The sequence below is a fragment of the Nuphar pumila genome, chromosome 2, assembly GCF_984573655.1.
Source record: "Nuphar pumila chromosome 2, dmNupPumi1.hap1.1, whole genome shotgun sequence".
Lineage (NCBI taxonomy): Eukaryota > Viridiplantae > Streptophyta > Magnoliopsida > Nymphaeales > Nymphaeaceae > Nuphar > Nuphar pumila.
Window position 1 is genome coordinate 4,074,562 of NC_143250.1, and position 24,812 is coordinate 4,099,373.

Sequence of the window (24,812 nt, forward strand, 5' to 3'; positions counted from 1 at the left end):
TACATACCATTGTCATTCTCTCATTCTCTGATACAAACTCTCCCGTGCTCTTACGTTTATGTGTTTCAACAAACACATCCTTGTAAGGCACAATACCTCATTTTTTTGCTTCCTACAAGGTTAAATGCTAAAAAAATTATTTAAAAAGTTTGCAACAATACTTATAAATTTGACAATATATATTAATGAGTTACTATTTTCTTCAGGTAGCTCCCAAAAGTCCTAGATCCACCTGTGTGTAGATAGACATCGGGCATCTTCGCTCAGTTTTGTATAACCTTTGCTGAGCGGTTTCAAAATTCATGCTTCGCCCACTTGTCGTATATTGCATCCCAAAAATCTGCCTGATAGTAGGAGGGTCATGGCCCTTCCACTGCAGTAGATCATTTATCCCACCAGATGTTGTTATTGTTGCAGTCTTCATATTGTGCAGCATGTCTGCAAATCGACTGACAGCCACCTTCTGCCACACCTGCCTCGCGTCCTGCTCCTCCATCGTAGTCGTGAAGTGATTCAAAGCCTACAAATAATTTCAGAAAGTTAGTAGACATGACTATAACAAAAAGTTAAATATGAAACACATTAGCTATGATAAACGATTGCATATCATAAATGAGGACCACAATCTTTCCAACACCTCCTTCGGGTACTCTTTCCATTGAGCGACCGGTCCTGATAGATATTGAACTAGTAACTACCTAATCTCTCGTATTACCTCTTGTGGCTCGAACCTTGCGCTGCACATGAATTGGTACACATTAACTATTGATATATATTATTTATAAAATAAGTATTGGATAAGTAAAAATAAAATACTTATGATCGATTATCGATATACACTATTTGAATGAGTCATCGTGTGTCAGACTGAGAAGACCCTACTTCCAACGTTGTCTCGTGATGTGTATGAATAGTTGATGTACGTGGGTCATATGCAAGTGAAACATCATCTATAGAAAAATGAGTTAAAAATTTACACAATGCGCATTTAAACTAATCAAGTATATAATTAGTTAAATGATATACCTATCGAAGCAACCCTTGAAGATGAAGGCTAAGACTAGCTACCATTGGGTGCTCGACCACTGTGACCTTTAAGAACCATATTCTAACAAATACAAATTTTATTTGGATCAGTTACACAACTCTATGTCTTCATGGATATATAATCAAATAAAAAATAACTTTATGCAATACATTCAAACATTGTAATACATTCAAATCATTTATATCAAAAACTGCAATACATTAAAATATAAGATATGACATCACTTGCTAATCATGGATAACTTATTCTTAACTTTCAATACAATTGGATCAGTTACACAACTCTAAAAGATTACAATATATTCAAACATAAGGTGTGTATTACAAGATATATTTCACTAACTCGAGTATGTTTCCTCATCACTTTTTTGACTTTCACGTTCTTCTTCTTCCTCCTCCTCCTCCTCCTCTTCTTCTTCTTCTTCATTGGGCACCCATCCATTTGGTATACTTGTTGAGCTTGTGAAACTAATATGAATGGTTTATATGTTTTAAACCTTGATTTATGATTCACCTCTATAATGTCTGAGGTTTTATCGACTCTTATTGTTGTGGAATCAAACCATTGACACTTGAATAAAGTTACCTTATTATTTATGCTTAAATAAGTCAACTTCATTATTTCTTCTATAACACTGTAATAGTCATCTTTATTTTCACCTTAGCTGCTATGATGAAAAAAATATCTAATTTATCATGCATTCATGGTGGATGTAATGATTTGATATATCACACACACACACACACATATATATATACATATATATATATATATAATGTCATTCAATCACCAGAACTATTATGCATGCATTGATAACTTAATATTTTCATGTGCAAAATCATTCATTTGGAGCATGTTTGAAGCATTGATAACTTATCATTCATTTTTGTGTGCAAACTCATTCATAACACGATATATTCATTTGAAGCATATTTTCATGATACAATTTCACATGGAAGGCATAATCAAATTGAAAATAACTTCATGCAATCATGGATATAGTCACATAAAATATTACAATACATTCATATCAAAACAATGTCAAACATGTACCTGCAGCAAACACACTCCAATATCTCGTTAACTACTACCATGACTAGCATGAAATCTGAACTCAAAAAATAAGAGCACTTCTATTTTCATATATTAAAATCATGCTCAGCATGATTTTCGATCTCCATCAAAGCAGTTCTAAATATCCATAATTAAGTGAGTGTGTGAAAAAAAAAATATTGCATCTAAGAAAATAAATAACTTGTGATGCGCTTGCATTACTTACTCACCACGAGTATTTACCCGATTTGCATGTTATTGCCTTTGCATTTTTTTATGGCCCTCTGACGGGCACAGAGGCATCAGGAGGCATGGGCTGTCAGACTCCTGCCATCCTCCCAACGACATAACAGAGTGAGCGGGAGGGCGCAGAATGGGGTCGTCGACCTCCTATCGACCTCCCAACGACATAACAGAGGGAGAGGCAGGGCGTCGTAAGGGGTCGTCGACCTCTCGACGAGCCCAAAGAGATAGGGGGATGAGGGAGGGTGTGGCAGGGGTCGTGGGCCTCTTGTCGGCCTCCCGGTGAGCCAACAAAAAAAGGGGGGGGGCATCAGCCTCCCATCGAGACAACAGAGAGAGGGAAGAGGGGGAGAAGAACCAGAAGATAGGGGAGATGAGGAGAAGGAAGAGGCGTGGCAGGGGGCCGACCGCATCCTGTCGGCCTTCCGATAACAAAAGAAGAAGAAGAAAAAAGGGGAAAGAGTGTACCTGTAAGACCTGCGACTTTTTCTGAGGAATTCAATGTGATATGATTCTAAGGTGTATGCTTTCGTATGTTTATAAGGTTGTTGCACACATAATTAGATATAAATTTGATTATATGCTTTGATTTTCAACTCATAATGAGTGAAGTCTGAAATCACGTAAGTGAAATATATGAAGTAATATGAGTATGATTCTGGACGAGTTAATTTCTGAAAATTCTAAGGTAAATTTATAATATATATATAATTAGTTTATCCTCAAATTTGAGACCTAAATGAGGAAAAAACTCGTCAGTGCATATGAATTACTGAAAATTGCATATCGATAGTCTACGAGTCGTAACGAGAGCAATTCTCGTAAAGATGGAAAATTCTTCAAAGGAGCTTTGAAAATTATATGGTAATTGGGAATTTTTAGAATGAAAATATGTTATGGTAAGTTTAATCTTTATCTAAAGAATTGAACAAGCATTTTATTTATTTATCGTTTTGGAGTTAGGTCTGACCAGAGGCAACCCAAACCCATGGGGGAGCCAAAAGCATGGTCGACCCTCTAGTAGGACATTTTTGGTCTTGGTGGACCAGCTGATCAAGGGTTGACCAGCTGGGTAGTGGCATGGGTGTAAAAACCCATCATCATTTTTGAATCATAGTCGTGGATTGGCCAAGTGGGCGGCAACCCATGGCATTCTTGTAAGAACTTAAGTGCATCCTAAATGGCGCACTTCTAGTGGCTGAAAGGGGCAGCTGTTTGGGGGCTCCCCTTGTAAATTTTCAAAGTTGTAATGGTCTTTTAAAACCTCAAGGGATGGCATTTTTGAAAACCTTTTTAATGTTTTTGAAATGAGAAAAATGATTGCCATGTTGGGCGGCTATGGGTGGTGGTGGTGGTGAGCCAGCCCAGCCCTCCATCTTTTCCCAATGCATCCTAGCCCTACACTTCTAAAACCCTACATACATAAGCCTTGAAGAAAGAGAGGGAACCCGAATGGGCGATTTTCCCTCTCTCTCTTTCCCTCTCAATCTTCTCTTCTGCCCCAAACCGTGGGATGTGTTTGTGTGGGTGCTAAGCACCATTTTCGTGGAAGCCCATAAGCTTCTCACCCGGAGCTTTCTCTACGCCGGTTGAAAGCCTTCAGAGGTGAGCTACCATTCCATATTTGCATTTCATATTTGTGGATTTCGTTGAGCATGCTTTCATGCATTTTCGTTATGCAATGTAGTTGTATGGTGGCATGAGATCATTTTAGATTTCATTTTCTCTTGTTTTCATTACATTTTCCTTATTTGTTGGCTTGTCTCATGGTAGCCTACGTTTCTGCCCAGCTATGGCAGCGAATCTAGGCCACCAAGGGGTCATTTTGGTTGGCAAGGAGGTCGTGAACCGGCTCTAGTCCAGCAACCCTACCCAGTCGGGTTAGCCCCTTTGGGATTCAAGTGCTGCTGGCCTAGGCTGGTCAGGCCGAGCTCAAACTCCCCTTTTTATTTTTGTTTGGTTGGACCAGTCCAGACGGCTGGACGTGTCCAACAAGTGTGACTCCAGGCCGACCACAACCGGGTCAGCCCGGGTCCACTCTCTCTTTCTCTCTCTTTTTGTCTTGCGAGCCCATGGCAGTGCCCCCAAATCGGGTGGCGGTGGGTTTGGTTCCCTTTGGCCTAACACGGTCTAGACCGAATCTGGTCCAGACCTGTCAGAGGCTCTTGGCCAAACCAGGTTCGGTTAAGGGCACCTCCGCCCTTCAGCCCCAATGGCTGATGTTGGTGGGCCAGCTGCAACCAAGTTGCAGCAGGTGGGTTGCATTCGTGTGCAAGCCGCAGGCCTGCACCCTTTGTGTTTCGGTGGTGGCCGAGCCACACTCGGGTCTGAACGCATGGTCGAGACCGTGCTCAAGTCTGAGCAAGCCAAACGTGGGTCTGGACCGGTCGGTCCAGACCTGGGCCATTCTGCTTTGCTGAGACCAAGTCCCGTGGTACCTATTTTTTTTACTTATTTTCTTCCTCCCCACCACCATCACTACCTCACTACCACCACCTCATCACCATCATCATTGCATAACGATCTTTAAAAGTGGAAAACACTTCAGATTTTCTACTTAGAAAGAAAATCCATGTGTATTTAGGACCAAGCTCACTTGGTCCAGGTGGTTCGGCTCCTGTAGCAAGCTGCTTGTTGTCGCTTTGCAGCTTAGGTTGCTGCCTCCTTTCAGTTTAGCAGTGCCGCCCAATCGGGCCTTGCTGTGTGCGTGGTGCCCCATGGCACCGGGGCTAGTGAGCAGGCGGGTCCGTTTTGGACCAGACTCGCACCCACTTCGCTGGGTTCTCGACCCATGGGAACCAGTTCATGTATGTTTATCTAGCCTTGTTAGCGGGCCTCAAGGCTGCAACTTTTGGGGTTGCATGTGAGCATAGAGCTCATGTTCCAATTACCCTGATAAATCCATAGTTTTGACTCATCACATCTTGGATGAAGTGCGTGATTACCAAAGCAAAAATATAGATATTTAGATATGCATAAAGAAATGGTAACTAGTAGATGCGCGTAGTGTGATTTCACACTCTTACACGTATTTCCACCTTTGTGAAATGGAATGCATAGTGCTTATGAATGACATCGTATCGAGTGCGCAACAAAACAATATAAGGTTATTGCATGAATAAGAAGCTTATTGCGTATGATTAATCGTAACACTTCGCTTGATGTAAGTGTGGCGTTATTCTTGTCGCACTCCTTGGTACGTTACAAATTATTTATTTAAACATATCATCATGTGTTATGTGGCGTAGTGTTATGAAGAAGTTCGTATAGCATGTACACAGTCGCACGCTCTAGCACGAAGGCAAGTGCACAGATGAATGCTAGCATACTTTCGTATTTGTTATTGTGGACACACGAATCATGTTGGGCACTCAACGCGTCTCGTTTTTACAAGGAGACTAGAGGCACTTGGTATGGTTATAATGGTCTTATGAGACTTCGTGAATGTTGCAACTCCTTGGTGAGTTTTGTGTGGGCGATGGCCCCATCTCGTGAGTCGAGTTCACTTATGTTAGAGATACATAGTTTTATATGCTTTTACACATCTCGTGATTCGTTTCTAGAGACGCCTTACCTTGGCTAAATGTTTCTATGTGTCTCATCATGATGAACATTGCTTTGTATTGTTACATTGCTAGTTCTCGTACTTGTCACATGATGCGCATGTATATTCACACACACATATGCTTTGCTTGCATAATTCGCTTAAATGCCTTGACTTATGTTTTAAAAGCATGCTATTTCTAGTAGTTATCACTTAAAGCTCCATTTTCAATTTTGCTTAATGTCTCTTTACTTGCTTATGTTATATCTGTGAAATCATGACAAATGAATGATAATGTTACGTGTTGCATGATAGTTTTGCTTTCGATTTTTACAACTGATATATTGTGATTGGTTTATCTCACCAACTCGCAAGAGTACTGACCCCGTTTTATGGGGACACATGTGTTTTACTTTTCGTGGTGCGATGGAGTGCGATGTGCGGTGGAGAACTGAACCCACACTTCTAGAACGTCGAGATCTTGACAGTTGTATTTTTGTAAAGGGAAAAGATGTACCATTTTATAAAATGTGATAAATAAGATGTTTCATATTCTTGTTGCTTCTCTCTGTGATTCGTCCAGACTTTTCCACTTGTTTTTTCTTTCTAGTTTTTCATTTTGCGCAACAATTTTTTTTTTAAAAATTAACCCTAAAAATCTTAAGGATTTTTCAAGTCGAAAATTCTGGGGCATCACAGTACCTAAGAGGGGATGGGCGTCGGTCGGTGTGGCCGGAGAGGGAGGCGGTCGCCGAAAGGGGGAGAAGGGAAGGGCGGAGGTCGTCGGAGAGGGAGGCGATCGCCAGAAGGAGGAGAAAGGAGGGTGAGCAATAGGGCGATAGAAACAGATGAATGAAGTAGAAAGAGAAAAGAAAGGGGGCCCGCATTAGGGTTTTACTGGAAATTTAGCGATGGATTAGCACAGCCAAATTTTATCGTAAATTTGAGATGAAGTAGCGACGAAAAAATGGTGTCGCTCATCCGTCGCGAAGTAGTGACGGAGTGTGAGATGAAATTCTTCCGTCGCTAATCCGTCACAAATTTCGCAATTAATTTCAATTTTAGGGACGGATAGTTTTCTCTCGCTAATCCGTTGCAACTTTGCGACAAATTATTTTTGTGGCTAAATAACGTTTTTCTTGTAGTGTATGACTATTTTTATGAAGTTTAGTTGACAGATTTGGGGGCCAAAATGGAGTATCAATGTGATATAGCCCCTAGGTAGAATGCAAATGGTTGGGATCGAGGATGAAGGTTATGCTGTTTTTGGCTGTTCTAGATCCGAATCCAAATCCCCATGGATGCTCACGATCAGAACCATTTGCATCCCTAGCCACTACCCTTAGCTTACAGGGGAAGGGCTGTAGTGTAAAGCCCTTTTGGAATATGACCAAATTGAACATTTCCAGCTGGGAACCAAACAGAGTCCAAGCCAGGTCTATCAGATACATTTTACAGTACTTTCCTGTGAAAACACATATACTTTCCTTATAATGTCAGCCACCAAGAACAGAGATGGACCAGACCCTTGATGGATATTCTTGTACGGCGTCCCAGATTTAGTTTGTATTCTTATGGGTCAATCTTTCTCAACCTATTAATTTCTTGATGTGCACTGTGCTCAAGCATTCAACTCAGATTAGATTCTGAGTTGAGTTCCGTGGAAGCAGCCGGGCCTGTAGGATCTGATTTGGCAAGGGGTTGGCCTCCATGTTTGACCCGTTCATGGGGCCCATGGAAACGGCACAATACTGTGCATATCTCTTCAAAAGCAACCCATTTTCGTGCTGGAAAAATGCCTCCTAATGGCGTATTTGAGCAATGTGGAAGGAGGCTCCGCGGGGAAATTTCCTTCCATGAAAGCTTACCGTGAGGCCTTATTGAAAATGAGATTGAGATCAGGTGCAATGTGATTGCACACTTTAAATGTGCTGCTGCACTTGATCACCAACCATCTGCTGTTGGCCCCCCACAGCTGACAGGCTGTACCATAAACATGGTGGTGATCAGGTGCAGTAAAACACTAACGGTGTGTTTGCATCACGCCAACCATCTGCTATCGGTCCCCACAGCTGACAGGCTGTACCCTAAACATGGTGGGTGATCCGGTGCAGCAGCACATTAAGGGAATCTTTGAGTCACAATCCGCGCTGAGCCTCCTTCCACGGAAACAGAGAGTTGGACCACCAACCACGGGATCAATTCTGCTGAAAGGGGGGGAGGGGGGTGATCACGTTGATTTTTGGGGCGCTCTGTTTGCGTCGCTAGGATGCAGCACACAGAAATGCTTTGTGCATTTTTTCAGAAACCCCACCGTTTTTATTTATACACAAACACACGTGTGCAATCACATTGTGCCTCACCCCCGGCCTCTTGAAAATGGCACCCCTCTTTCCACGAGAAAATCAAGTGACATGTTTGCGTTGTGGTGGGCCCACGGAGACATTCCATTTTTGTGCATTTTTCATAGAAAGCCCAGATTTTTCATGACACACAAACCGACCCTGAATGAATGCAAGCTCTGAGCATTGGTCTCCCAATACTCAAAATGTGAACATGAAGGAAGACTACTAATAAGCTCCATGTTACTGTGCAATGTACATTAAAAAAAGCTTGTCACGTAGACCCACAAGCTTTCCTTCGTGGGGTCATACATTCCATTCAGAAGCATGGGCCCCACTGAAGAATAACATCGAGGCCATCAGGAGTTGGACAACCAGTACTGTCACGGGCCCTTGAGAATACATGAACACCGTGCTGCTGTCAATCATAATACTCTTTAGACAATGACATTCCCTTTGAAGAAAAGGAATGTCTTGGGACCTCCTCCGCCCCGTCACAAAATCCGAATCTCTCATTCTCTCACAGACATGGATTTCAACCTCCACCCCCACCTCCATCCTCGTTTCAAGTCCTCCATTCCCGATCCAAACGGGAGCGAGGTGGGGTGGGGTCCTGTTTTCCCTCTATCTATAGTCATCCCTTGAAGGATTGGGGATGAGTAGGTGGGGATAGAGATGGGGACGGAGACGGGGACGGGGATGGGAAAGCCTAAGTTCATTCCAGCATGAGGATAGATTTTAACCTTCATTCCCGCCTCCATCCCCGATTCGTGCCCTTCATCCTCGGTCCAAACTGGGCAAGGCAGGGCGGGGCCCATTGTCCCCCGGTGGACTGGCATCCCTAAGAATGTACCACAGATGAACTTGTTGGTATGCGGTTTGGTTGAGCATCCCATCAACTGGCTCATCCATTATGGCACGGGAATACTCTAATTCATTCTCGTGTCATGTCCTCATATACACTGTTCTTTTTCTTTATAAAAAGTTATACAAAAAATGGTGTGTCCCACTCGAATCCTTGTGACATATTTTGTCGATCACCAACTCAAAAAAAGCAGTAAAGAAAAGTATCCAGGACATAGGCACAATCTTGGAAGGAACATGTTCACAAAAAGGTGACAAAACAAGAGGAATAGGGTAGGGTCTTCTGCATCACGGGCTCATCCAAATTGCATGAATGAGTTCGTGTTGTCAATGTTTCGCTCAAATTTAGAGAATGAGACCATGTGCTTGTTTGTACTTGTGTGCATGCTTTACGCACCTGCATGCATGTGCCATAAATGTATAGAGAGAGAGCTTTTTACCTTGTGTATGAGCCATCTTAAATAACGGTTGGGTTATATCAAGGATCTGCTTTAAGCCATTTCCTATTTGCTATAGTGATGGATGAGCTTACGAGATTAATTCAAGAAAATGTGCCATGGTGTATGTTATTTGCTGATGATATTGTTTTGATTGATGAGTCTAGAGCTGGGGTTAATGCTAAGTTAGAATTATGGAGACAGACATTGGAAGCAAGAGGTTTTAAGTTGAGTAAGAGTAAGACAAAATATATGGAATGTCGGTCTAGTAAGCAATGAAGTAGTGATGAGAGTATAATGAAGCTTGGTGAGCAAGAAATACCGGTGGATGATTGTTTCAAATATTTGAGATCTATCATTCAAAAGTATGGAGAAATTGATGGATATGTAAATCATAGGATAAAGGTTGGGTGGATGAAATGGAAAAGTACAACTGGAGTGTTGTGCGATCGTAGAATGCCATTGCGGTTGAAGGAAAAGTTTTATAGGACGACTATTAGGCCCGCTTTACTATATGGTACGAAATGTTGGGCTGCCAAGATACATCATATTCAAAAAATGAGTGTAGCTGAGATGCGTATGCTTAGATGAATGTGTGGAAATACAATAAAAGATAAGATTCAGAACGAGAAGATACGTAAGAAGGTAGGCGTTGCACCCATTGAAAATAAGATGAGAGAGAATCATTTACGGTGGTTTGGGTATATTCAGCGAAGGCCTAATGATGCTCCAGTTAGAAGGATGAAGAAATGAGAAAATATATTAGTTAAAAGAGGTCGGGGTAGGCCTATGAAGACATGGATGGAGATGATAAGAAAGGATATAAATGCTTTGAACCTCACCAAGGACATGGCATTGGATAGAAATGATTGGAGGAGAAGGATTCATGTGAAAGACCCAGAATGATTTTCTTTTTTGGTTCATATCGCCGACCCCAATTGTTTTGGGATGAAGGCGTAGTTGTTGTTGTTGTATGAGCCATCTTAAATCGAATGATGATTCAAAATCAATGTTGTCAGTGTCGGCCCTGAATCATTTGGCCATCGATTTAGCTGTATTGGATAATACCGATACTCAAGTGAATCGTCCTATATTGGCCCAAAAATAATAAAAATTTATTATATGTCAATCATAACACATGTTAAATCTATTAAAATAATATCAAAAAATAGTTTTTGGTATTTTTTTAATATTTGTGTATCAATTTTCGGTCGATACAAGCCAATACGCATCAATACTGATAGCATTGTTCAAAATGGCTCGATTTCATTCCAGTTGAACTCTACGACCCATTAGGTCCAAAGTGGTATACCAAAGTTGTGGTGTCGAAAGATGAACTATAGAGCCGTTATCGGACATTGCAGGTTGAGCATCTATTTCTGGTATATCAACACTGAGAAGAGGGATGTGTACCTCTAGCACCCTCTTTAAATTAAAGCATTGATTTTTTATTCTTAGTGCAAATGGATATCATATATACCGGTACAAATCAAACAATTTAGCTAAAAAACTAACTAACTAACTAACTAACTATATATATATATATAGATAGATAGAGAGAGAGAGCGAGAGAGAGAGAAATGTGTTCCTTAGCCCTCTTTTTTGTTAGGTCTCGTTAGGCTTGTTCAAAAATCTTAGTTTTAAGTATTTTTTCGCACATCTAATACCACAGATGTGATCTATAGTTTTTGTATAGTGAGAACCAGCTTTTGGATAGCTGGAATTTGATCTGTATATAGGTTTTTTGGTGATCCAAAATCAATGGCTATGAAGGTACAAATTTTTTCTAGCTCATAAAAAAATGTTTTTTCATCGAAAAAACATGATCCAAGAGTCTATTTCCACTAAATCGGTCATGCTAAACACATCTAACGGTTCAAATCTAGCATAAAACACTTAAAACATTTAAGGTAGAATGGGGCAGAATGAGAAATGAGGCCTAATAGAAGGAGAGAAACTACAAATCAATTTAATTCAAACCATTGAGCTCGGGTAAGCTTGGCTCACACACAAAATGAGCCAAGCTTGAACACCCTATGTTCAGTTTGTTTGGCTCATTTACCAGCCTTATTTATAAATATTAATTTATGTAAATCAAGCGTGTATCTCCATAAGTTACGGTGGTTGAGTAGCTGAATACACGTATAAGTTGCGCACACATTCACATGTGTGGAATAGAGTAAGATAAGAACATTATGTTTTAGAGGTTAATAGTTACATTTGATTGTGCTACAATCAACTCAGCAAAACTCACTCTTTTTTTTGTTTAAATCTAACCACACAGATGTAATCTACATGTCCTATTATTTAAGAATTAGCTTTTGGATACACGAAATCCAGTATAAACTTTTTTGGGGGCAATGCAAACTTGGCGTTCGTAAATGCATTAAATTCACAAATTAAAACAAAAATATAAAATAGTGAGATAATCAAAATATCACCATAAATGATTTTCTCATTATTTAAACATTTTTTTTTAAATCAGGACAAAATCATTCTTCCCCCAAACTCTCCCTTGACACCTCCAAAAGTGGGAAATTATACTATGTTAGCATGTCATGCCCAAATAGGCATAGCCACGTGGGCTATCCAAAGGCATGCATTCAAACCTTGATTAAAAAAAATGCCCTAAATTTTTCTCAAAAAAATGCACTCTATTTTTTTGACTAAAAAAAGCATAACTTTTTGTAAAAAAAAAAAACATGATCCAAGGGTCTTGCAATCACTCATCAAGTGTCCGGTATTCTGTCTTGCAAAGTAGATCACAAAGTCTCTCCTTTCTCAGTGCTAGGCATGGGTGCCATGAGTCCGGATCGGGTGCAATCACATGGCACAGAATTTGTGCATTAAGCACCTGATTGCCCTCTCCATCAGGCCTTGGGCCCCACAACTGACTGTCATGCCCCTAAGATGGAGGGTGATCAGGTGATTAATGCACAAATATTTGTGCAATCATATTGCACCTGATCTTTTCACTGCCATTATATACCTCTTCCTTTGTCTTTCTATTTTTCAGTTAGTTTGCCTTGTTCTCACTGAATCCACCACTCTGAACACATACATGTATGAGGTTAGATTGAGTGAAAATGATTTGCAGGTGCAATCCATTGTAGTGTATATATAGCCATGTGATACCGAATGATTTGCAGGTACAATCCATACATATTGCCATGTTATACCTATTAGATGGCTTCAAAGACGTCCTAAAATATTCCGTCTATGTAATATGCCTATTATCTTTTATAGCACCTTGGAATAAAAGCTTTAACATAGCATCCTTTTACTTCACCTCAACATGATGATGTACTTGTGGCGTTTTGCCGTTTTATGTTTACATGGTTCATGGTTGTAATGATAACACATAATGCACACCTTCTCACATGGGCTTGTTCCTACTGTACAATCACATGTATACATGGAACATTTGGGCAGCTTGCCCCTAGCCACCTCTAGGGCAGTAAGCAGGTTGGTCTGAGTTGGATCCGAGTTGGGCCTATGCTAGACCTTAAATAGGTGCAGTGATTATGTCACGTGCACCACTCTGGCTGTGTCCATAGGGCCTGTTTGAATCACGGATGGGTGTAGACAGGGATGACCTGTCTTGCCTTGTACTGGTCAGGGGCATGTGTGAACGCACTGGTCCTGTAATACCAGTGAATTTGTTTCATTTTAACTTTTAAATTTGAGCAAAATTCAAGCTAAAGTATTGAGATGTGATCAAGTCAAAGTGTGATACGATGGTATTTAAAAAAAAAAGTATTGCATTAAATCAAGAAGAGGGACCGAGTGAGAAGAAGTCACCCGGAACCCATGTACATATCAGATCCGAGGATCACAGAAAAACAAAGAAAAATATACAGGTTCATGGCGAAACAGATTAGCGAGCAAGATATCCCCCGCCCAACACAACTCCGAGTCAGGCCATCCGAGCCTGAGCTATTCCTTGAGCAGGGCTAAGACGTCATGATTTAAATTTTGAAGTCATCTGGACTTCTGAAAATTTGATTGTTCTGTTCCAACCAAATGCATCTCCACATGAGCAGCTGCCAACGAACATCCACCTCGGGCCCAAGCATTTTACTTTGTCATTCACAATCAGCGACCGTAGTGGGTGTTTAGATCCCATCTGAGCCTCAACTCTTCTCGGACAAGGCAATACAACTACTGTGATTAACGACAACTCCAAAAAAGGTGCATGGTGGTCTTTTAGGCAACCTTACAAAGGGTGAATTGGTTGGGCAACTGAAAGCCTCACTTCTTAGGGTTGTCGTTTGTTAGGATGCTACCTAACAGAATTAACCAAGTCGTAAAAGTGGCTCTAACAGGAAGGCCAAGACCACATAGTGCCTTGTTTGGGAGCCAAGAAACAAAATGGGTCGAATATAAACTTGAAAGAGCAACGAACAAGACGATAAACTCGAGTTTCTCTCTCTTGTCCATCGAGAGGTCGAGTATTCTATTTATAAGTATAATAGAGTTTTACAATGTTTAGAATACACAGTTCTAGAATATCGACTTTACACAGTTACATAACAAAACAACTAAAGATAGCATCAATTATCATTTTTGATAATTCTATCAAAAACAATATTATCGGATTAACAAATATTCAGTTGGCTCATGAGATTCTTGATTGAGTCTGATTTTGTGTAGCCTCATTTGAGTTATCTAGAACATGTTTATCGTTTTTTGTTTCTGAGAAACCATTATTGGTGGGAGTCATAATTGTATCCTTATCATGGCCCCTGCGAGCTCAATGTGGGGTCAACGATGTTGAGCTTGTCACAAATGAAAACAAACCTCAAAAATGGAAGAGGCTTAGTGAGATCGCCAGCCAACTGCTCAGATGAGGTGGTAAACTGAACTTGAAGATGTCCCTTTTGCATATGATCCCAAACAAAATGAAAATCAGTTTCTACATGTTTGGTGCAAGCATGAAAGACCGGATTTGCTGCCAGATATAAAGCTCAATATTATTACACTAAAAAGTAGGTGGCGAAGAAGGAACGAAGTCAAACTTAGTGAGAAGAGACTTGAGCCAAAGAAGATCATACGGAGCACATGCAAGAAACTTGTACTTGGCTTCAGTGTTGGATCAAGCTATGGTCTGTTGCTTGCGAGAAGACCAAGAAACCAAATTAGAGCACAGAAAAATAGCAAAACCACTTGTAGACTTATAATCATTAAGGCTACCGACCCAATCAGCATCAGAGAAGTCGTAGAGCTGGAGAGAGGAAGACCATAAGAAGAACAAATCATGTTGAATGGTATCCTTGAGAGAGCAAAGGATGTGATTGACGACAGACTAGTGGGTAACCGTGGGCTAATGCATGAACTGACAAACCTTTTTGACCGCAAGGGCAATGTCAGGCCGTGTGATAGTGAGATATTGAAGACCGCCCATGATGCTCCAATATAAAGTAGAGTCATGAAAAAGTGGGGCATTATCCTTAGATAACCAAGTAGTGGAGCTCAGAGGAGTAGAGATCAGCTTCACATCAACCATAGATGTACAACGAAGTAAGTGCATATATGTTACGTTGCAGCTAGGATCGTTCACCGTTGGGATGTTCCTACTCAGTGCTCGCAGGCACTTAGTATTTTCAACACTTGCAGGTGTTAAGTTTTGCTTAGCACACACGGTTGCAGTAGGTCTAGCGCACGTAGGCGCATGAGGAGTCATGGTGCACGCAGACGCAATGCTTTTGAAGCACCATGAATTGTTGAAGAGACATGGCTTAAAAGGCTTTAGGGATATCCCAACAAGTTTTAACAGTATGTTCGTGTTTTTCACAATATTGATAAGTGGTTGCCCCTCGACAACCTTGAGGTTGGGATACAAAGTTACTATTAGATGTGTTTGGAGAGAAATTTATCCTTTGTCCCCTACCATGAACTCGATAAAAGTCGCGACCATGACCTCGATCCATGAAGGCGGTGAAGACAATTTGTTGGAGTTCAAGTGTTTCAGGAGGCTTGACGTAAATTAGAAGCACACATTTTTCCTCATTAAGAAGCAGATCATATATATTTGTGAAGGTATACAACACCGAATTAGTAGTGACGGGGGTCACAAAGCTTTCAGACTCGAGAGGAAGGCCGCTCAAAATTATTTGAACTAATTCTTCATCTTCTACGGGGTGATTGGCGGTTGCAAGTGAGTTGGCTAGAAACTTCAGGCGGTTTAGATAAGACAGCATATCCATACTTTCTTTCTTAATAAAAGTAAGGTCTTTCTTCATAATCATGAGTCTCAAAGGGGATTGTGATCTATATGCTTTTTCCATAACAATACAGGCTTTATGGGCTATTTTTGTTCTCATGATTTGACCGAAAACAATTTCAGATACAATAGCTTTGATCTAATTGAGAGCTAACTGATTGGAATGAATCCAAATAGGATAATTCAGATTTTCTATATTACCTCTATCTATCGCAGCAATGAAGAAATCTGGTTGAGGAGATGAGCCATCAAAAAACTTGAGGAGATCTTGGTTGATCATGACTTATTTGAGCTAAGATCTCCACAACAAGTAGTTGTCTCAATTTTAGTTTATCGAGACAAGGCTGGCAATAGTATTTCATTGGGTCATAGGAGTGGAAAGAGACAATGAGGAAGCCATTGAAAACTCGTTGGAGCTTGGTAGCTCTAATACCATGAAGGAGCAATGAACAAGATGATAAACTCGAGTTTTGCTCTTTTGTCCACCGAGAGGTCCAATATTATATTTATAAGCATAATAGAGTTTACAATATTTAGAATACAAGTTCTAGAATATTGACTTACACAGTTAGATAACAAAACAACTAAAGATAACAACAATTATAGTTTTTGATAATTCTATCAAAAACGATAATATCAGATTAACAAATATTCGGCTGGCTCATGAGATTCTTGATTGAGTCCGATTTCATGTAGCCTTATTTGAGTTATTCAGAACATGTTTATCGTTTTTTGTTTATGAAAAACTATTACTGGTGGGAGTCATAACCGTATCCTTATCAAAACTGATGTCCAACAGAGATGGAGAGGTCAGGGCTTTTGGTCGAGCTCCAGCATAGCTGATCACACACATCATTAAGAGACACCATGGGCAGCATCTGCATCAGCTCGAACCACTCGTGCAGGGTCTGATTGGAAGGGTTTCAACGCAAAATCACGTTCCAGCTATCGCTAGGGGACCAACAGCTTTCCACTGAACAACCCTTGTGTCGAATTGCGTTGTATAGCGAAGGAAACATTTCCATGAGTTGGATCTCATGGGCCTATGGGTCCTTTTAAAATCTCGTCATTGATCTGTTACCCCAAAGAACAATCAGCAATCATCTCCACCCGCTTACACCACGTATTCTAAAACACCTGACTCCTTATTCTACTTGGAGTTGACAAATGGTAGAAAAATACGAAAGGATTAGCTATTTTCGGTCTGTTTGGCTGTGGAGATGTGAGAAGTATAAGGTGGATTAAGATTGTCTGTGACACTAGGGGTTTTGGGGTTCTGACGGCGTCTAAAACCTGTCTGAGTGAGACATCACTTGGATGGGTCCTACTCTTTTTTTCAATGTCATTCGTGTTTCAGATGGACAACATCATAATGGTTCAAAATGAATGACTTACAGTGAGCCCATTTACTGTTTTGATGGGTGTTAGTTCGTTTTAAGATGAACCGACATCCAAGGCGCCTCAGAGGTGCCTCTGACATGATCCTCTCTCATTAATTGTTTGGTGGAATTAGATGCAATTTACATCTTTTTCAATCACTATTCCCAACCAGGTTCCTCTCATCTCCTATGTCATCACCCATCTGCATATATAATCTCGTTGATATAAATTGTTTTTAAATGAGCACATAAAATTGAATTAAGCAAGAGATCGATCACACTTCACATGATTTAACCTGGCTCGGACCTGAATGATCCTAGCCTCCTAGGTTCTGACCCTTCACCTTAACGTTTTTCTCTCCGGTTAAGTTCCATTAACATATATAGAGTACAAGAGTACAGTGACCAGGATTTATGGTCTACAAGAGTTTCATTGGGACCTAAGCACTTGGATGGTTTCTCATACGAGGAGTCTTTGTTACATGAGAGACCCACTGTACAATCTTGAGTTAGTTTGTCTTTCTTAGACTTCTTGATAGAGAAGACTTCTGATTAGTGTGAACTTCTTGAATCTTCTTGGTTCTTTTTTTAACCTTTTTGGTGCCAGATCCAAGGCCTAGTTATTGGATCCAGATGTAGTATTCTAACATCTCCTAAAAAAAGCAACGGTTTGAGATGAAAGTTGAGTTTCAACAACAACAACAACAACAACTACGCCTTCATCCCAAAACAATTGGGGTCAGCGATATGAACCAAAAAAGAAATTCATTTTGGGTCTTCCACATGAATCCTTTTCCTTCAATCATTTCTATCCAACGCCATGTCCTCGGTGAGGTTCAAAGCATTCATATCCTTTCCTATCATCTCCATCCAAGTCTTCCTAGGCCTACCCCGACCTCTTTTAACTAATATATTTTCCCATTTCTCCAACCTTCTAACTGGAGCATCATTAGGCCTTCGCCGAATATGTCCAAACCACCGTAAACGATTCTCTCGCATCTTATTTTCAATGGGTGCAACACCTACCTTCTTACGTATCTCTTCGTTCCGAATCTTATCTTTTATTGTATTTCCACACATCCATCTAAGCATCCGCATCTCAGCTACACTCATTTTTTGAATATGATGTCTCTTGGCAGCCCAACATTGTAAAAATTGAAATCGCGAGACCGGTAGAGCTTTGGTGAGGTTGACAAAGACATGGCGCCCAGAGCTTGCTCTGATACCATAAACGAGCACGAAAAATGAATGAAACAAGAAATCAATCACACAATACATACGATTTGACTTGGTTCGGATCTAAATAATCCTAGGTCCATGACCCTTCACCTCAATATTTTTCTCTCTTGGTGAAGGTTAAGTTTCATTAACATATAAGAGTACAAGAGCATGGTAGCCAGGATTCATGGCTTACAAGAGTTAGGGCTTTGCAGAGTCTCATTCAGACCTGAATATTGGACGGTTTCTCATGTAAGGAGTCTTTGTTATGTGAGAGACCCACAATATAATCTTGAGTTACTTTGCCTTTCTTGGACTCCTTGATTAGTGTGAACTTCTTGAATCTTCTTGGTTCTTTTTTTGGACCTTCTTGGTGCCAAATCCAAATCCAAATCCAAATCCGGGTATGATATTCTAACAAGGCTAACATTGTATGTCTTCTCGCATGGTGTTGTTCTGAGATGACCTTGATGAGCTAGTGGGTCTCCTACCATGTAAAGAAAATGCCTCAGAGAGAGACTTTAGGGAGGAGACAGTGAGGCACATGCGGCTTTTCGATGAGAGGCGTACGGCTTTTCAGTGGGAGAAAAGTGGTGGAAGAGAGGAAGTTGGGATATCATCTTATTAGTTTTTTTGTACAAGCAATTAAACTAAAGGAGTAACTCTTGCAAGATTCGAAACAAAGACCCCTTGGTTATGATAGTGTGACCTAATCATCCAGTTATCTCATTCAGCATTAAGGATAATCCTTATAAGCGCTAATAAGTTATGGATTGACTTTAGATTTTTGTACACCCAAAAGGCAACCTGGTATCCTCTATTTGACTAGGAAGATATAGCTTAGCTGGTAGAGCTTGGCTCTTGCAATTGGGTCATTGCGATTAAGGATTGGATACCTAATTGTTTATTTAGTAATGTACCTGGATCAGTGGGTCACTTTTTCTAAATAACGAGAGGCAGGACCAATGTATGTTGTCAATATCGTTCTATATCAGCAGATACGTATTGTATCAATAAAAATATATATATGATACTAACCTGAATAAGCTATTTTTAAATAAATATAAAAATGCTTAAAATTAATTTTTTAATATTAATTTAATGGTTTTAACATGTATCGCATTCTAATTGACACAAAATATTTTTTAATTATTTTTAGCCGATTCAGAACGATTCACTTGAGAATCGGTATCAGCCGATTCACCTGAATAGTTGGCCAAACGATTCAAGGCCATAGGTGAGAAAAAAATATTAATTTCACATGCGGCTATCAACATTGTGTGAATTTTTTTTTTTTGACAGAGAAAGCTGGGGTTAGGCTGACCCCTAGTGTCAACTTTTTTTTGGTAATCTTGTGGCTTTGTAGGATTGATGCAAAGGGTAGGATTGATGCAAAGGGGCCTCTGCGTGGTTGGTAGGAGCTGTCAGTGCACGTCTCTTTATGATGGGACGTTGCAGGTTCAAAATCCCAGTGGTACGATTGAATAATAACTGGTGGGGGGTCTGCCTAACCCCAGCTAGCCTTTAAAATAAAGGAATGATGAAAAGGAAAATTTTAGAGCATGATAACAGTTAAAAGCGGAGTAGAAATTAGCTGCTGTTGCCATATATAAAGTTAGAAGTTTCTTTCCAAAATGTCCTCATTTTTCTGTAAATATGAACAGTACTCCGGTTTGTAAAGGTTAGGAGCACCACTTGGCGATGGCTAGAATCACTGATTTCTCCTATTTAAACGTTAAAAATCAACGGTTAAAATATTTCTAAAAAACGTGAAAAAAATGCACCAGCCGGGAATCGAACCCGGGTCTGTACCGTGGCAGGGCTAGACCACTGGTGCTCGTAGTTATAAGAACTAAATGTTTAATAAAAAAAGGGAAAATTTAGCTAGAATATTAAATAATAGACTACTTGAAAATTTCGAAGTGCAAAATAAAAAAATGCACCAGCCGGGAATCGAACCCGGGTCTGTACCGTGGCAGGGTACTATTCTACCACTAGACCACTGGTGCTTGCAGTTACAAATATTAGATGTTAATAAATAAGAGCAAAACGTCGGGTAGAATATTAAATACTAGACTAATTGAAGATTTCGAAGTGCAAAATAAAAAAATTGCACCAGCCGGGAATCGAACCCGGGTCTGTACCGTGGCAGGGTACTATTCTACCACTAGACCACTGGTGCATTGATGAAAGAATTGTTGTACAGAAATTATATGACGCCGAGATATCAGGTAGATTATCTGGATTCTGCAAAAGAGATGGCATTTCATCTTTGGATACGATTTTTACTTTTATATATTCATTGAATGATAAGGGGGATGATACTACCCCTTTTTTTGTTAGGCCCCATGAAAGTACCTCTAAAATACATACTTTTCAAGTTTTTTTTTCTAGATCTGAACCTTTAGATGTATTTATCATTGCTTATTTACTAAGAAACAAGCTTTATTTCAATTTTTTTTTTTAAATGCAAGCTGGGATTAGGCAGACCCCCTGCCAGTTATATAACTATACCATTGGGTTTTGATCCTGCAACATCCCAACACAAGGTAAGGTGCACTAGCTTCTCTTACCAGACAAGCATAGCCCCCATTGGTACAATTGATTTTAATATAATATCAACCATTGATTCTTTCAAATTGATTTGATATAAAAATATAAATATTTTATCACCAAACTTTATTATAATATCAACCATTGATTTTTTTTACCTCTTTAAAGTACACATCTTAGCATAAAAAATCTTAATCCAATACATGTTCTATATTGAGTAGAAAACGATAAACACATCTAACGGTACAGATCAAGAAAAAAATAGTTAAAAGTATAATTTTTGGAAGGTCCTAATAGGACCTAACGAGAAAAGGGGTAGGACCATCTCCCTTCTCTCATGTAATAGTCGTGTCTAGGGCTGGGAAACAAGCTGAGGTTCTCATTCAAAAACCTAAAATAAGCTTGGCAAGCTGAATATGAACAATAGGTACTTGGCTTTACTCGTGGTAAGAAATATATTTTAGATGTATTTTTACATAATATAACATAATGTAAAACATATGATTGAAATGTTTGATTTGCAAAAAATAGGTTTAGCAGTAAAATCTTGTTGGTTCTAGATCTAAAACAGTGTATTTTTTTTCTAATCCTATTCTTTTAGCACTAAAACAAGGTATTTTTTCCAATAATCAAGCAAGCTTGAGCTTGGCTTGTTTCACTCAGGCTCCTTAGCTTCAACTCAGCTTGGCTCGCTACATGAAAGAGCCACGCTTGAACACTTCAAACTTGGCTCGTTTACCGGCACTAGTAATATTTTTTTTTCATCCAAATCCAATTAGGCCATATCCAATTACCTTGGATTATAAAAGGCATACATCCGAAGTTCTGAACAAGAACATGACACGGACCTTTACATCCCTACAGTGGGTGACCAAAAGGGAACGACATACTCTTGAAAGAAAGACAGAGTCTACCCATTTGAGTCAGACCTAGCCCAGTTGGGCACCCACATGGTCTGAGCACTTGTTACTCAGACCTGGCACACCATGCATGAGACTTTTGGAAGGCAGAAATTTGCACATTCAGTCAGACCTCAGTCATGCCTGAATTGGAATCAAGCAAACCATATAATGGTACTTGAAGCAGACTAGATCTGGATCTACATGTCTAAACCCAAACTGGAGCCATTTGCAGCTCCACCATTTTCTATATTATCATTTAGCACAAGCATGGATTGAGCTCCATGAATCTAAGGGCACAACCATGTTGCTCCATTGTTTATCAACCAAACTTGGTTTCACTGGTGATCAATTTGTCGTAGGTCACATGCCATTCAAATTAATCCATGCTTAGATGAACTCATGTTTACCAAATCAAAACTCCCTCTTCCTTCAATTCAGTGTAGATAGAGCTAGAGACTTGGAAACCATTGAACCAAGAAGCTTACAAATTAATTAATACATGCTTAGATGAAAATTTAAGTTTATGAAATCAAAACTTTCTTCAATTTAACGTGTTGATAGAGTTACAAAGACTTGGAAACAATTGAAAATGGTTAACATATACATATACATATACATATACATATACATATACATATACATATACATATACATATACATATACATATACATATACATATACATATACATATACGGTATCTTTCCTTAATCTTCTTTATGCTTCATCTTTTTCCTGTTCCTCCCCTCTGCTAACATGGTCGGTATGTGATCAAACTGCCCCAATAGATCTCTAACCACAGTACAGATTGCAATTCCACACTCTGGACCTCTTTTGCCTCATTTTTTTATCACTTCTTCTCATTGCCAACATGACAACCTGCATTTCTCCATATCTGGAAGGCAGCTTCATATTCTGCATTTCTCTACATCTGAAACAACTTTTTCCATCCATAACAGCTAATGGCTACATCTCTTCTTGCCCCTGGCTCACTCTAATCAATCCAATTGTCCATAATCATTTGAAATATGCACGTAAGAGGCAACCCTTAGGATCAATGATGACTTGGTGATCACTGATCATCTCAATTAAGAGAAGCTTTATTAGCACAACTTAGTCAGGAAATTCCCATTCACTTGTTTCTGATTCATAAACACCAACATGCTCAAACGTGAGAATGTTGCTTTGTGATTCACTAGTTCATCTACCATGTGGCATACCTGATTCATAAACACCAACATGCTCAAACATGAGAATGTTCAATGCTGTGTGATTCATTAGTTCATCTAACAAGTGGAATACCTCAACCATACCAAACATGACCGCCCTCTCCTAGCCCTGAACTCAACGAAAATAGAAGTCTGATGCAAGCTGAAAACAGGTGGCGCTTGTCACCTAGTCTGCATCTTAAATTCTCATCGTAACATCATTTTGCTACATAAGCAGTCACGCTTGCTTGTGTTTGACATAATGATTGAACATGGACCCATGGTTGATCTTATCTCACAAGGATACTCCAATTCACTCTCATGTCGTGTCTCGTTGTATACGATACTTAATGGAAAATTACATAAAAACAGTGTCTCATGTCCTTTTAGCCATGCGACATAAGTTTGATAAGCGTTGTCTTGCTCCTAAACTTTTCTCAATCGTCAACATCAAATTCATTTGACATGCAATCATACAACTTCATCTGAATCATTAATTCAAGCATGAAGTATATCTCTTGTGATCCAGGATGTGTTTTATCTCCCACAATGAACACATGAACCACACCTCTAAGCTCAATGGAGCTACAACCAGGGGGCTTCTTTGTGTCCTGATCTTCCATTTTGCATCTCAAGTTGGCAACTGCATCCCATTTACTCGCATTAGAATAAATGTTGGACAAGAGCACATGGGCTCCTCCAAACTCTGGCAATGACTCTATCTCCTTGGTAGCCAGTTCACCTACTTCAGTGTTATTGGGAAGTCTGCATTAGCTAAGCAGAGCTCCCCATATAGCCAAGCTGGGTTCCATCGGCATGGATCTGACAAACTCAAGTGCATCATCTAAGAGCCCAACTCTACTCAAAAGGTCCACCATGCAACCATGATGCTTGATATCAGGCACAATTATGAATTCTTTCTTCATGCAATCAAAGTACAGGAAACCCTCATTCACTAATCCAGCATGGCTGCAGGCACTAAGAACAGCAACAAAAGTAACTGCATCTGGCACAACTCCTCGACACTTCATTTCCAAAAAATGGCAATGGCATCCCCACCATTCCCATGCATCACAAACCCGGCAATCATGGCAGTCCACGAGAACGAGTCCCCCGCTCAAACATTCCATCAAAGACTCAACGAGCACAACCTATACTCCTACACTTGGCATACCTATCAATAAGTGAATTGCCAACAAATACATCAAACTTGTTGCTCGATTTCTCTACGAACGAATGCAAATTCTTTGTCTGATCCAATGCCTCCAGCTGAGCACAACAGCCGATGGCACAAACCACAGTGGCCGCCGTATTCTGCTGCACATCCTCATCTCTCATCAGCTTAAACATCAGCAACCCCTCTTCCAAACAACCATTAACAGCATAGCAAGTTATGAAGCTAGTCCAAGAAGCCACGTCTCTGTGAGGCATATTATCAAACACTATCTCTGCTTCACTCAAACAACCAAACAACCCATACAAGTGCACAATCCCAGTGAGCACATACACATCTAAGGCATACCCAAGTGCCAAAACATGGCCATGAAGTGATCACTCTAACGCCAATCCAATCTTAGAAAGAGAACCACATGCCTTGAACAAAAATGGGTATGTGTATTTATCAGGCAATATGCCTTTATGAAGTATCTTAGCATAGAAAGAGAGTGCCATCATGGGTTGGTCACTAGAAACAAAGCCTCTGATCATTGTATTCCAAGAAAAGATGTTGGGTCTCTCTAATTGGTTGAAAACAAGGCACGCAAAGTCTAGATTGGCAGAGGTAATGGCACATAAATAGAT

The 24,812-nt window shown here is 40.0% G+C and overlaps 2 non-coding genes and 1 pseudogene across 2 annotated transcripts; all 3 read right to left on the bottom strand.

The window, feature by feature from the left end:
• Positions 1 to 20,289: 20,289 nt before the first annotated feature.
• Positions 20,290 to 20,360, bottom strand: TRNAG-GCC (transfer RNA glycine (anticodon GCC)). The gene has a single exon. It is a non-coding gene; the product is annotated as a tRNA-Gly (tRNA).
• A 102-nt stretch (positions 20,361 to 20,462) lies between these two features.
• TRNAG-GCC (transfer RNA glycine (anticodon GCC)) lies at positions 20,463 to 20,533 on the bottom strand. Its single transcript has one exon. It is a non-coding gene; the product is annotated as a tRNA-Gly (tRNA).
• Positions 20,534 to 23,286: 2,753 nt separating this feature from the next.
• LOC149844526 (putative pentatricopeptide repeat-containing protein At3g49142 pseudogene) lies at positions 23,287 to 24,443 on the bottom strand (annotated as a pseudogene).
• Positions 24,444 to 24,812: the final 369 nt, after the last annotated feature.